Genomic DNA, 12,001 nt, shown 5'->3' with positions numbered 1-12,001 from the left:
GATTGGGACCACAGTTTCTAAAACCATCTGTTCCATTGTGTTCCAGAGGCCCAAAAACCCCTACCTATTAGCTCTTGCGATTCCATGGAGATTTGGAAAAGTTTCGTCTCTTTGAGATGCTGAATCATCTGTTTCTCTATCAAAAATCCACTCAAAGGTTCAAACCTTTGATTTTTTGATTACAAGTCAATTGCAAGGGTTGACTCATTGTTTCCCATTCATCAATTGGGATTTTGGAGTTCGAGCAGTAGCAGAAGAGAGATATTTGTAGATTTTCTTGCCAAAGTCTGATTATGCAGTGTGCCTATGTTTTGAGGCATCTCAGGTCCTAATCTTAGTAGCAATCATTGCGGTGGGGCCATGACTTATTAATGGACATTTAGCACACATATGCTATTTAATGCTGAGGGGGATAGCTGTGACACATTGTAGGTGATGCACTGATAGTGCTATGCTCTCTTGGATGACTTGGATGAGACATTATTGATGCTTATGCCATTGAATGATGTTTATGCTTGAGGCATTTGCCTCTCATTGGCATTGGGTTTGCCATTGTTTTGTTATTGTTGCAGGTTGACATTTTCTTTTGGGCCAGATTTGCTCATATGGATGCATAGTATATGCACATGAGTTGGATGCATTTTGATGCTTTGAGACTTTGAGGTTTGGTGATATTACCTTCCATTTTATCATACACATTTGGGTGCACCTGGTATTTGGTGTGATTTATCTCTTATAGGTAATAGCATTTGGAATTTTTCTTTATTTGCATCATGGCATCCTCTTCCATGTCTTAAAAGGAGTTTTCAGCATTGAAAAGTTTGATGGGACTAACTTTTCTTTATGGAAAGAATAGATAAGTGATGTGCTTATTCAAAAGAAGCAAATTAAACCCTTGGCAGGGATTGAAGCTAAGCCTGCAGATATGTATGAGGATGATTGGAATGAGTTGGATGCATTAGCAAAAACTACTGTTAGACTTCATCTTGTAGAGTCAGTAGTAAATGAGTAGACTATAGAAGATTTGTGGACGAATTATGTACCACTTATGAGAAGAAAAACTACCTCTATTAAACTTTACCTCATCAATAGGTTGTTTGAGCTGCAAATGAAGGAAGGGGTATCCATTTCTTCTCACTTGAATGAATTCAATATTATTTTCAGCCAGCTTCAAGCTCAAAAGATGAATTTTGATGCGGAGACTAAGGCAATATCCCTCTTATGTTCATTGCCATCCTCATGGGATACCTTCCATATACAGCTATCGGTAACTCTACACCTAGTGGAGTACTCAAGTTTGATGATGTTGTGGGTAGCTTGTTGGCTGAGGAGATTAAACAGAAGTCTATGGATGGCAACAAGCATTATGCAGCCTTAAATGTGCATAGGGTAGATGACAGTTCAAGGGAAAGTCCTAAGAAAGAGGGAAGTCTCGTAGCAAATCCAAGGCATGGATGCAAATAAGAAGACAAAGCATCCTAGAGAGGACAAAGAAAAAATGAAGATTGAGGAGATTAATGCAGTCACTGGTAATAGTGACAATGATATTCTCTTCATGTCTAGTCTACCTACAGAGTTTCTTACCACTTAAGATGATGCATATTCCTAGGATTGGATTTTGGATTTCTGGTGCTTCATTCCATGTTACTCCCCATAGGGAATGGTTCGCCACTTAAGACAATGGAAAGGCAGATTGTGTGCATCTTGGAAATAACTATGCATGTGACATAGTTGGAGCAGGTGACATAAAGTTTTGTTTTGCAAATGGGTCTGCATTTGTTTTGAAAAATGTGAGACATGTTGCTAATCTAACCAAGAGTCTCATTTCAGCGGGGTCAGCTAGATGATGGTGGTTTTCAGACCACCTTTGGCATTCAAAGTTGGAAAATTCAGAAGGGCTCTATGGTTTTGGTAAGGGGTGCCAAGTGTGGGACATTGTATTTCTTACATGTATGAGGGGTGTCTGATCATATCGTTGCAATAACCAAGCAGCCAAGTACTTCTTTGTGGCATTGCAAGTTGGGGCACATGAGCCAGAATGGAATGAAAGTCTTATGTTGTTTGAGTTATGTACCACATTTGAGTTTTTTTTATTTTGAATTTTGTGAGCACTATCTCTATGGGAAGCTGACTAAATCAACCGATTAAAGAAGGGGAAAGAAAGAGCTTAAAAAGCTTGATCTAGTACATTTAGATGTATGTGGTCCCATGCCTACTATTATGGATAAAAATGAACAAGGTAAAAGGCATAAATATGTGTTTGTGCTTGTATGTGTGGCAATGGTATAATAAAATATGGTGTGCATAGGGCCTAGGGGCATGGTATGACCGTGCCACCCATCCACGTAAGAGGACCCATAGGTGTGTTGTACATAATCCATGGTAGCTATAATATTGAGGTAGCATAGTTGCCACCCCTCCACCTAAGCGGCCCCATGCCTACATTTAGTGAGACATGGCCCAAGGACCATGGGAAAAGTAATATAAAATAGGTGGAGATGGATATTATTCCCTCCATGTAGGATAGACCCATGTCCGTGGGGGGGGGGGTAGATAGTCCAAGAATGCAAGCTAAATAATGGGGAAAGTAGGATGAGGTGGCAAGATTCCTTGTGCCATTGTCCTCCTAGACGTTTGTGTATATTATAATATAGCAAGAAGCCATGGGATTTTGATACACTATAGGATATAGGGGTTGAATTGAAGGAAAAAGGCTTGTCGCACACAATTGAGAGTATGTACCCACCAAGCTCACATTGAAGAAACCTCCTCTCACCATGCATGTGGGGGGTGGCATTTATTAGGAGAGACCCCTTCTCTTGGCTATAAAAGAAGGGGGCTATTCCTTGATGTGACACACTGATCCTTGTATAGCCACCATGCTAGTATTTTGATTTCCCCATCCTTCCTTTCAAATAAAGCATGACTCTCTTCCCTTGATGTCTCCATCTCTTTATTCCACCTCCCATCATGTACATGCTCCTCTTCCCCCTCTCCCTTCCCCCTTATGCCATACTCTCCTTCTTCATTCCCACCCCTCTTAAATTCCTTTCCCCTTCCCATGTTAATGCTTCCCTCCTCCCGTACCTTTCCCCCATGACTCTTGAGCATCGCCATGTCCAATGTCTTGCCTCAAGCGTTGATTTCTTTTCTTGTTAATAGAAATGGTGTGGCTGCTGGGATACAAATCTCCACTTATAAAGATTGTGTCACCTTCAACAACTCCGTACTAGTTGCTCTTGTGTGAAGACCCTTCCATCTCCTTTCTTTTTCTTGAACTCCCTTTGAAAAAAAATGCTCTCTTCCCATCCCCTCTCCCCCTCATTTTCTCTTTCTTTCTCCTCTCTCTAGTGTCTCTTTTCCCTCATCTCCCTACTCCTCTCTCTAGTCTCTCTTTTCTCCCATCTCTCTACTCACCTTTAAGCATCTCTCTCTAACCCCTCTCTTCTCTCTCTCTCAATCACCACACTCTCTTTTTGCTTCTCTCTCCTTGCCTCACTCTCTCTCTTTCTCTCTCCTCCCCCCTCCCCACTTCCTCTCTCCCTTTGTATTTCTCTCTCCTTCCCCTCCACCTCTCTCTCTCTCTCTCTCTCTCTCTCTCTCTCTCTCTCTCTCTCTCTCTCTCTCTCTCCTACCTCCCATGCCTTGCCTTGCTCACTGCCGACGACCGCCCCTCGATCACGGTGCCAACCTCATCATCCGCATTGAGCAACGTGCCCATGCCTCGTGCTATGTGCCGTTGCCTCCTCCTCATGTGCCACGCCACCCCTTAATGCTATGTCATCGCCTCCTCACACATTGCACCACCTTCGAGTGTCGTGCCCCACTGCTAGCCCTCGCACCCCGCACCGTGGTTCGAGTGCCATGCCCGCTCAACCACCCCAAGCACCGAGCCTACCACCTCCCTTGCTTCACGTGCCCATGTGCCTTTGACTCGCCCTCTGTGCCATGCACCTCTGCCTACGGGGCCATGCCCTGCATTGCATGCCTACTACCCACCATTGTTGTGGTACCTGTACTCACCCATCGATCCTATGCCTACTGCTGTCATCGAACTTGCGCCTACCACCATCGCTATCAAACTTGCGCTCATGAATTGTGCTACCTACTGCCACCACCTATGCATCCTCCTACCTCCTTCGTGCTCCGTGCACCATGTCGCACTGCCACCTTGTCATGCTACAACCTCCACGCTTCATGTGCTATGTCGTGCCACTACCCTATCGTGCTACTGCTGATGTTGCTATTGTGCAGTCACCACCTACTACCTGCTGCCTCCTCCTCCCCGCTTTGCAATCCTACATCCTCTATGCCGGCAATGCTTCCGGGGACTGTATCTTTTTGCTAAGGTGGAATTTCTTAGTGCTACAAAAAGGGAAAACGTTTTAATTCTCAGAGTTCTTCATTGCTGGTTGGTTAGAATCTGAAAGTATTCCTCCTATGTGAGGAAGACGCATGAAAAGTGAGTCTCTTCTAGCAAATTCTCTCTAGCAGCCGACAGAATGCCAAAATCTAGTTGTTCATCGAACTCTATCCCTTTGAAGGTCAAGAAGAAGAGGGCATTTAAGAAAAAGGTCAAGGTGCAGGAAAAGCCAAGGATTTATTATTATGATTACACCAACGAGCTAGGGTTCTCATAGTTTTATGTAATAATATGCATTTATATGGTTAAGATGTTCCATCCTCAGAACCCATTTGTGCCTAACCAACCTTTTGTTCCTCACCATGAACTTCATGTGGTAATCCTGTTTGGACACAAAGTGAATTTTCAGTAGAAAATTGTGAGCTTGTTCGGCCCAAAACGCCTTGCTGAGGTTTTAGATTCCCCTCCTCCACTTATCCTCCCACTCCTAAATTATTGGGAGACTTGGGACATACGTGTCTTGGTGCTCATATGATGTTGGATTGGGTCTTACACTTTGATGGTGCTTATAGACCTTTGACAAAAGCAGTAGGGGTAGGAGTGACCTTGACTTCACCCGACGGAGAAAAGTTTTTGTATGGTAGCCCCTAGTAGCAGACACTTGCAATCAGGCCGAATATTCCACTCTCATTTTTTGCTTACAAAAAGCCAAAGAGCGCATCAAATCACTCAACTTGAGGTACGAGGCGACTCACAATTGGTGTGCCGATGACAAGTGAGCGGTGAGTTGAAAGTGAGAAGTGAAGCCTTGACACCATCAACATGCCACTCAACTTTGCCAAAACTTTGAAGAGATTCAAGTGAAGTATATTCCAAGAACTCAGAATAGCATCGCCTACTCACTAGCACAAGCATCTTGTGAATCAAAAGGAGACACCTCTTCAAAGGAGTAGAAATGCCAAACCTCACGCCATTAGAAGAAACCTCATGGAGGCTACAAGAGCTTGAGGATTTTGAAGGTGATGTGCAAGCCCCTGGATCTTCTTACCATGGTAACGGCTTTCCTCTTTGCCTTGATGAACAACTTAATGCGAATCGTACCCTCAATCTTCCACAATGATGTTAGCTATAAAAGTTGTTTACGAACTCTTCTTTGCCATCAACTCTTCTCATATTAAATATCGCACCGCTCCTGATACTCAATTTCTGGCTTACATTTGCTTTCTAGAAGTCTCATCCCCGTACTTTCATTTTAAAATTTCTGCTCTCTATTGTCAATAGAGAATCTTGTATTTTCTTACCTCCTCCACCATATTCTTTAAACCCCTCCTCTTTTCCAAGCATGGCTGACATTCATGTGTTTTGTGGCCGGATTGAAGAAAATCCAAATGAGTATCTTGTGGCCTTCAAGCGCCATTGTGTTTCTCTCAATTTTCTTACCAAAGATAGATGGTTGTTGGTTATTCCCACATTTCTAGAGGGTTTGGCTCAAGTGTGGTATGAGAAGCAACCTGAGGATGCTCGCCAAAGTTGGCTAAGGTTGATAGCGACTATGATCGAGTATTTTGGCAAAGAAGAGGAGTCAGAGAATGTGTACCTACAAGTGGCAAACCTGAAGCAGTCAGAAGGTGAGACGGCGCATTGATACATGGATCGAGCGGCCGTACTCCTAGACCATTTGATTGCCACATAGGAGGACAAAGCCAAATTCCAAGCTAGAATGACTCAGCATGTGTTGGGCTACCTTATAGCCAGAGCAAGTGATAAATTTTGCCTCAAGCTTAAATGGGAGCATCTGGAAACCATGGTGTAAGCACAAGAGATTGCTCAAAGGTTTGACAAAGTTCAGTCTGACCCCGCTTCAAAGAAGACAGTTGTCCCTCTGCAACGCCGTCAATTCTTGCAAAAACCACCTGGGGTGTCCAACTCAGGGGCGTACCCCCACCCCCCACCATGGACGTATCCACTGCCTCTGCCTAAAATGTATGGTCCTCCCTTAGATGCTTACCCTCAACAAGGTATATATCCTCACCCTCCACTTGGAAGATTTCCCTAGCCTCGCCCACTAGCCCCCCTCCTTCCTACTCCCCCAGCCCCTCCTACTAAGAACCCGGTGTCAATGACCTTGCCAAGGCCCTGAATGATCTTCAGCTTGAGATGGTGGGCATCAGGAATCAAGCCAATCGCCCTCCAAGAGAACATGCCAATGTTGTGTGCTACAAGTCCCACTAGAAGGGACATTAACACACCAAATGTCCTAATGTTCCAAGGGTAAATCTCCTAGGTGAATCAAGCACCAAGGATTCTGAAATGGAGGTCCTTGACCTCAGGATGACAAGTCATACAACCTCGGACCCCTCTCCAAATCATAGACCAGGCTGCCCCAAGAAGGTGTCCTTCTTAGAGCCCCCAGATGCTAAGATGACAGACCTACTAGCAGAGAAGGCTAAAAGATGTTGCAAGAGTAAGTGTTCATCCTCAGATTTCCCTATGGGCTCAAGGCAAGAAGACTATTCGGCCATTCAGGACCTTGCCCATCAATCTATGAGCATCACGCTTCCTCAACTAATAGCATTAAGCCCTAAGGTGAGACGTGAGTTGCAGCAAGGGCTCTCAACATGAAGGAACAAGAAAAAGGGGAAGGTACGAGAGATTTCATCTCTTTGAAGATGTTGTTGACCACCACCATCAATTTCTATGTAGTGGATATTGAAGATATAGCCAGAAGTTACCTAGCCATATTGGGGAGACCGTGGTTGAGAAAGAGTGATGCAGTCAATTATTAGAAGACAAGACACATGTCTTTTGGTGCTTCAAAGGAGAAGATCTCAGCGCAACTAGGTGCCACTGAACAGGTGATGAAGAGGAGCAAGACAGTGATACTCTTTCATCCTTGGTGTTTGAGTCAATGGAGGATTCAGACAGAGGGGAGGAGTTCTCAAAGGAAGAAGTTTACATGATGGGGGTGTCTCCGACACTGCCACCTACTGCAAAGGTAATAGCCAGTCCTCAACAGCTCGAATCTATGCTTTCTCTAGACCTCACTCCAAGTGAGAAAGATGAGTCCCTAGAAATGTTCAAAGGTTTCCCTGATCTCTTTGCGAGCGACAAGCTATCACCACCTTCGCATGTGACTACCATAGAACACAAGATAGAGGTGAAGCCTGGCAAGGATGTCACTATGTATTGCAAAACTTGTGAACCATGCCAATTCTTTGGTAGGAAAGATTTGCGGCCTGGGAAACATCATCCAGTGATGTCCATCCACCCGTTTCAGAAGTGGGGAATAGATTTTGTCGGGCCCCTGTCCATGACTTCCTGCAAAAAGAAGTATCTTTTGGTGGCCACTCAATATGTCACTAAGTGGGCTGAAGCTATTGCCCTCGTTGCAAATGGTAAGGTAGTCTTGGATTTCATATTTGAATGTATATGCACAAGGTTTGGGACATCCATGGAAATAGTGTCTGACCACATGAGTCCATTCTTAAATGAAGCAGTGGAGTTGCTCATGGATCGTATGGGTATTGATCATCACACTTCTAGCATCTATTATCTAGCATCCATGGGACAAATGGAGCAGACCAATGGCCTCCTTTATAAATAGATTGGAAAAATGGCCGCAGGGTATAGGAGCCAGTGGGATCAAAAGGTCACTGAAGTTGTGTAGGCTTACAACATCACCCATAAAACGTCTACAGGTCAAACTCCTTTTGAGTTGGTGTATGGTACTGAGGCATTTTTACTGCTAGAGATAGAGATTCTTGCTTTGAGTTTGGCACGAGAATAGAGGATGACAGAAGGTGAACATGTAGAGGCTAGGTTGGTAAAACTTGAGAAGTTAGATGAGACCCAACGCCTCGCACTACATCAAACAGAGATCCAAAAGAATCAATAAAAGGCCCGCTTGGAAGCTAAGATTCACAAGGGATGGGAAAGACACTTTGCTGAGGGAGATGTTCTTCTATGCTTTGATAACAGATTAGACAACCAAATGGATAAAAATTTCTTTCCAATGTGGACCGGTCCATACAAAGACATTAAGGAACGTAGCAATGGGTCTGTACAAGTTCAGGAGCTGCATGAGCCACATGGCAAGAAAGTGAACAAGTAGCATTATCTCAAGCCCTTCTTTGTGTGTGGTGATGGTCCCACGCATGGAAAAGGTGCACATTCCCGGCCTAGGAGGGGGAACTGTTAAGGATAAAAATGACCAAGGTAAAAGGCATAAATATGTGTGTGCTTGTATGTGTGGCAATAATATAATAAAATATGGTGTGCATAGGGCCCAGGGTTGAGGTGGCAGGGTATGACATGTGCCACCCTTCCATGTAAGAGGACCCATAGGTGTGTTGTACATAATCCATGGTAGTATAAAATGTTAAGGTGGCATGGTTCCTCCATGTGCCACCCCTCCACCTGGGGGGGGGGGGGGGAGATAGTCCAAGAATGCTAGTTAAATAATGGGGAAAGTAGGATGAGGGGGCAAGATTCCTTGTGCCAACTCTCCACTTTTGAACTCGAAAAGAAGCTTATGTAGAGCGTCCGTCTCTCTGCCACCTTGGTTGAGTTGCAGAATGTTACTTTCATCCAGGTGAAGGGAGGGAGAGGAGTATCGCGCTTATCATGAGCTAGATCTTGCATGATGATATCCAAGGCACTACTGATGACTATCTGATTAGACTCCAGATTGACAGGAACAAGACTGATGGGATGGGGACTAGGGGATGGGCCATGAGGCCAGGGTGAGGCCTTTAGGAGAGGAAGACAGAGAGATCTTATTTGGGCCGCCATCGCTAGGGTTGCCATTGCTAGAGGAAGCCATCAAACTGACCTCTTTACCTTGAAAGATGGACTCTTGATTTCTCCCCACACAAACCCAAGTCTACCAAGATCCCAATTTGGGTAGAACTCACTAACTTCCCTTTCTCTCTCTACAATCAAGTTGTCATGCTATGTGGGAGTCTAGGTGAAGTTGTGAGGGTGGGAAAAGGGCAACCTATAGCCCCTGAGGGAAATCACCAAGTGTGTGCACTCATGAACCTAGCTGAAGACTTATAAAATACACCATTTATCATGAGTAGAAATGGAGAAATCCATAAGGATCAATGTTTGGTTTATAAAAATCTCCCAAATTCTTGCTTCTCACATAGTCAAGAACTACCCTAAGAGAAATGGCAAGACCATGTAGCCAAAGATCCCTTGCGTTCCCCCCTCTACAATCAATTGTAAAGGATAGCAAGGGACATGCCTTATCTAAGAGAGGGAGTGGAAAGGCACATAGAGGACCTTGCTATAACCATTAACAAAAAGCTTAACCCTACTCCCATTCTCTATTAGAATGCATTTGAGGATTTTGTCTAACAAAGAAATGGATGAGTGGACTTGGGATAATCTAGATGAGGTCAAACAAATATGGTCAAAAGAGTTTGAGAAGTACATTGCTAGGTGAGGAGGGTGATTCAAAAGAGGAGGGGAAAAGACTTTTTAGTTCAAGGGAAGCCCTAGTAGCTATTCAAAACAAAGGGAGAACATCCCAAGTGAGGGGTCATATGTGTTACCAAAGAGCCCCACCGCCAAGGCTAAAAATGAGCAAAAATAAAAACATTAAGTAAGCCCATTTCCTTTTCCACACTAAATGTGTGTGGGTTAATTACTTGTTCAAGAGGATTAGAGGTTGTTGGTTGGCTTAGCTCTAATTCTCTTTCTCCAACCTTCCTAGCCCCTTAGGATGTCAAGGTCACTGACCAAGTCCTACCGTGGAGACTGAAGGCAGTTTACAAAAGAAAAGTCTATTACTATACTAGTCACATGAAGAAGGAAAAGGATTGCACAACATAGGAGTTTTGTCTCATTTCTAGGAGGGCATTATTAGAGATCAAAAAGGCAAGGGTAAGTGAGCTTCTTGTTGGTTTAAAGACAATACCAAACTCTTCCAACTAAAGAGTGTTTAGGAAGGATCAAGTAATCTTTGCATGGCAAATAGTCTTTGCTACCCCCAAACAACTGCATCTTCATGGGCAAAGACTGTTGAGGCTACCTAGAGAACTTTAAAAGAGGCTAGAGGATTTAGAATAAAAATTAGGGCAAACAGGATGGCCAAGATCATTTGGAGCAAGGGTTGGTCACCGCAAGACATGGGGCTTGGTCAAGCTTATGTTTCTTATGTCAGCCTCTTGCTCACTAATGCAACTACAAAAGTCTTAGTGGTGAAATGACTCAAGATTTTAGCTTAAAGAGATCCATAATGCAAGGGTGTCCTCTAGCCCCATTGTTATTTGCTCTAGAAATAGATGCTTTGGGATGGCTCCTCTAGGATGATGTTGGAAAAGGCAATCTAAAAGGGATTGAGCTACCTTCTGGGAAGCAACTCCTATCTCAACAATTGCTAATAACACAAACCTAACTCCAAAGAACACTACGCAAAATGTGAATGCAATTCTTAATTGCTTAGACATTTTTGGTAAAGCTTATGGGTCAGTGATAGACTACTAAAAACCAAGGTATTGCACATTGAAAGGAAATGAACAAGAAGTCCTCAAGTGTCACAAAATTCCCAAAGGAATAGTATTTAGGTTACTTGGTATCCCAATGGGTTTTGAAGTGACAATGAAAGATAGGTGGGACTAGTTCTTGAATAGGTTTAAAGAAAAGGTTGAGATATGGAGAGGCTGCTACGCTAGCTTAGGAAGAAAGAAATTGGTATTAAACCATTGTATTTACATTGTTGTCATGTTCTATCTAACATGCAAGTGTCCCTACAATAGAAGTTTATCAGAATCTATAAGTCCTTTCTCGGGGAGGGGGGAGGTACCCAAACAAAAATTTCAAAGGTAAGGTGTACAAATAAGAACTCATGCTTTATGGTCCATTTGGTTGGCTAGAAATAATTTATAGTTAAATGGGGTCGTTTGTTAGTAGGAACAACTTATCTTTCATGTCTTGAAGTCTAATCTGAGTCTTGCTAAGTAGGGTTTTATTGAAATTGTTACTTCGAGCACAAAGGTAGTTGTAACATGAGATCTTCAACTTCAATGATGTTCATGACCAGTTGGAAAAGAAATTGGAGGACCATGAAAAGCTATTGGAATTGAGTATGGATCAATGGAGTGTTAAAGGATTGTAACGGAGATGCTTGAAGGCTCAATAGTTCGAAGTCTACATGCAATATTGTGAAGAATGTTTTACAAAATCACTACCCGCAAGGTTGTTTCCAGGTCAAGGAGGAAGTTGAAAGAATGCTGGGTGCTCTATTTCTATATAGATGTTTTCAAAAAATGTGATCTTTTTTTAGTTTCTCTCAAAAAATTGTGTGTTAAGTTGAATACTTCTCACATCTCCAAACAAGGGGAACTTTTTATATGAAGCTCAATGTAAAATCTTTTTCATAATATAGGACTCTTTTATGCAAAAAAAAATTTACCACTTTCTTGCTAAGAAGAGGACTCAAGAGTAAGTACAAATCAAGCAATAAGTCATTGCCCTAATCTCAGCCTATCATGTGGTGTAATGGGATGATTTTCCACTCTAACATGCTATTCATTAGGCATTTATAGTGGTTGATTTACTCTAACATCTAAACCAATGGAAGGAGCCCCTCAAACATTTCTTTTGAGCCATCTTGGAAATGCTTAGTGAATT

This window comes from Dipteris shenzhenensis, chromosome 29 (assembly GCF_047967505.1).
Source record: "Dipteris shenzhenensis isolate YYH24624 ecotype China chromosome 29, Dip_SZ_1.0, whole genome shotgun sequence".
Classification (NCBI taxonomy): Eukaryota; Viridiplantae; Streptophyta; class Polypodiopsida; order Gleicheniales; family Dipteridaceae; genus Dipteris; species Dipteris shenzhenensis.
This window is presented reverse-complemented; position numbering follows the sequence as displayed.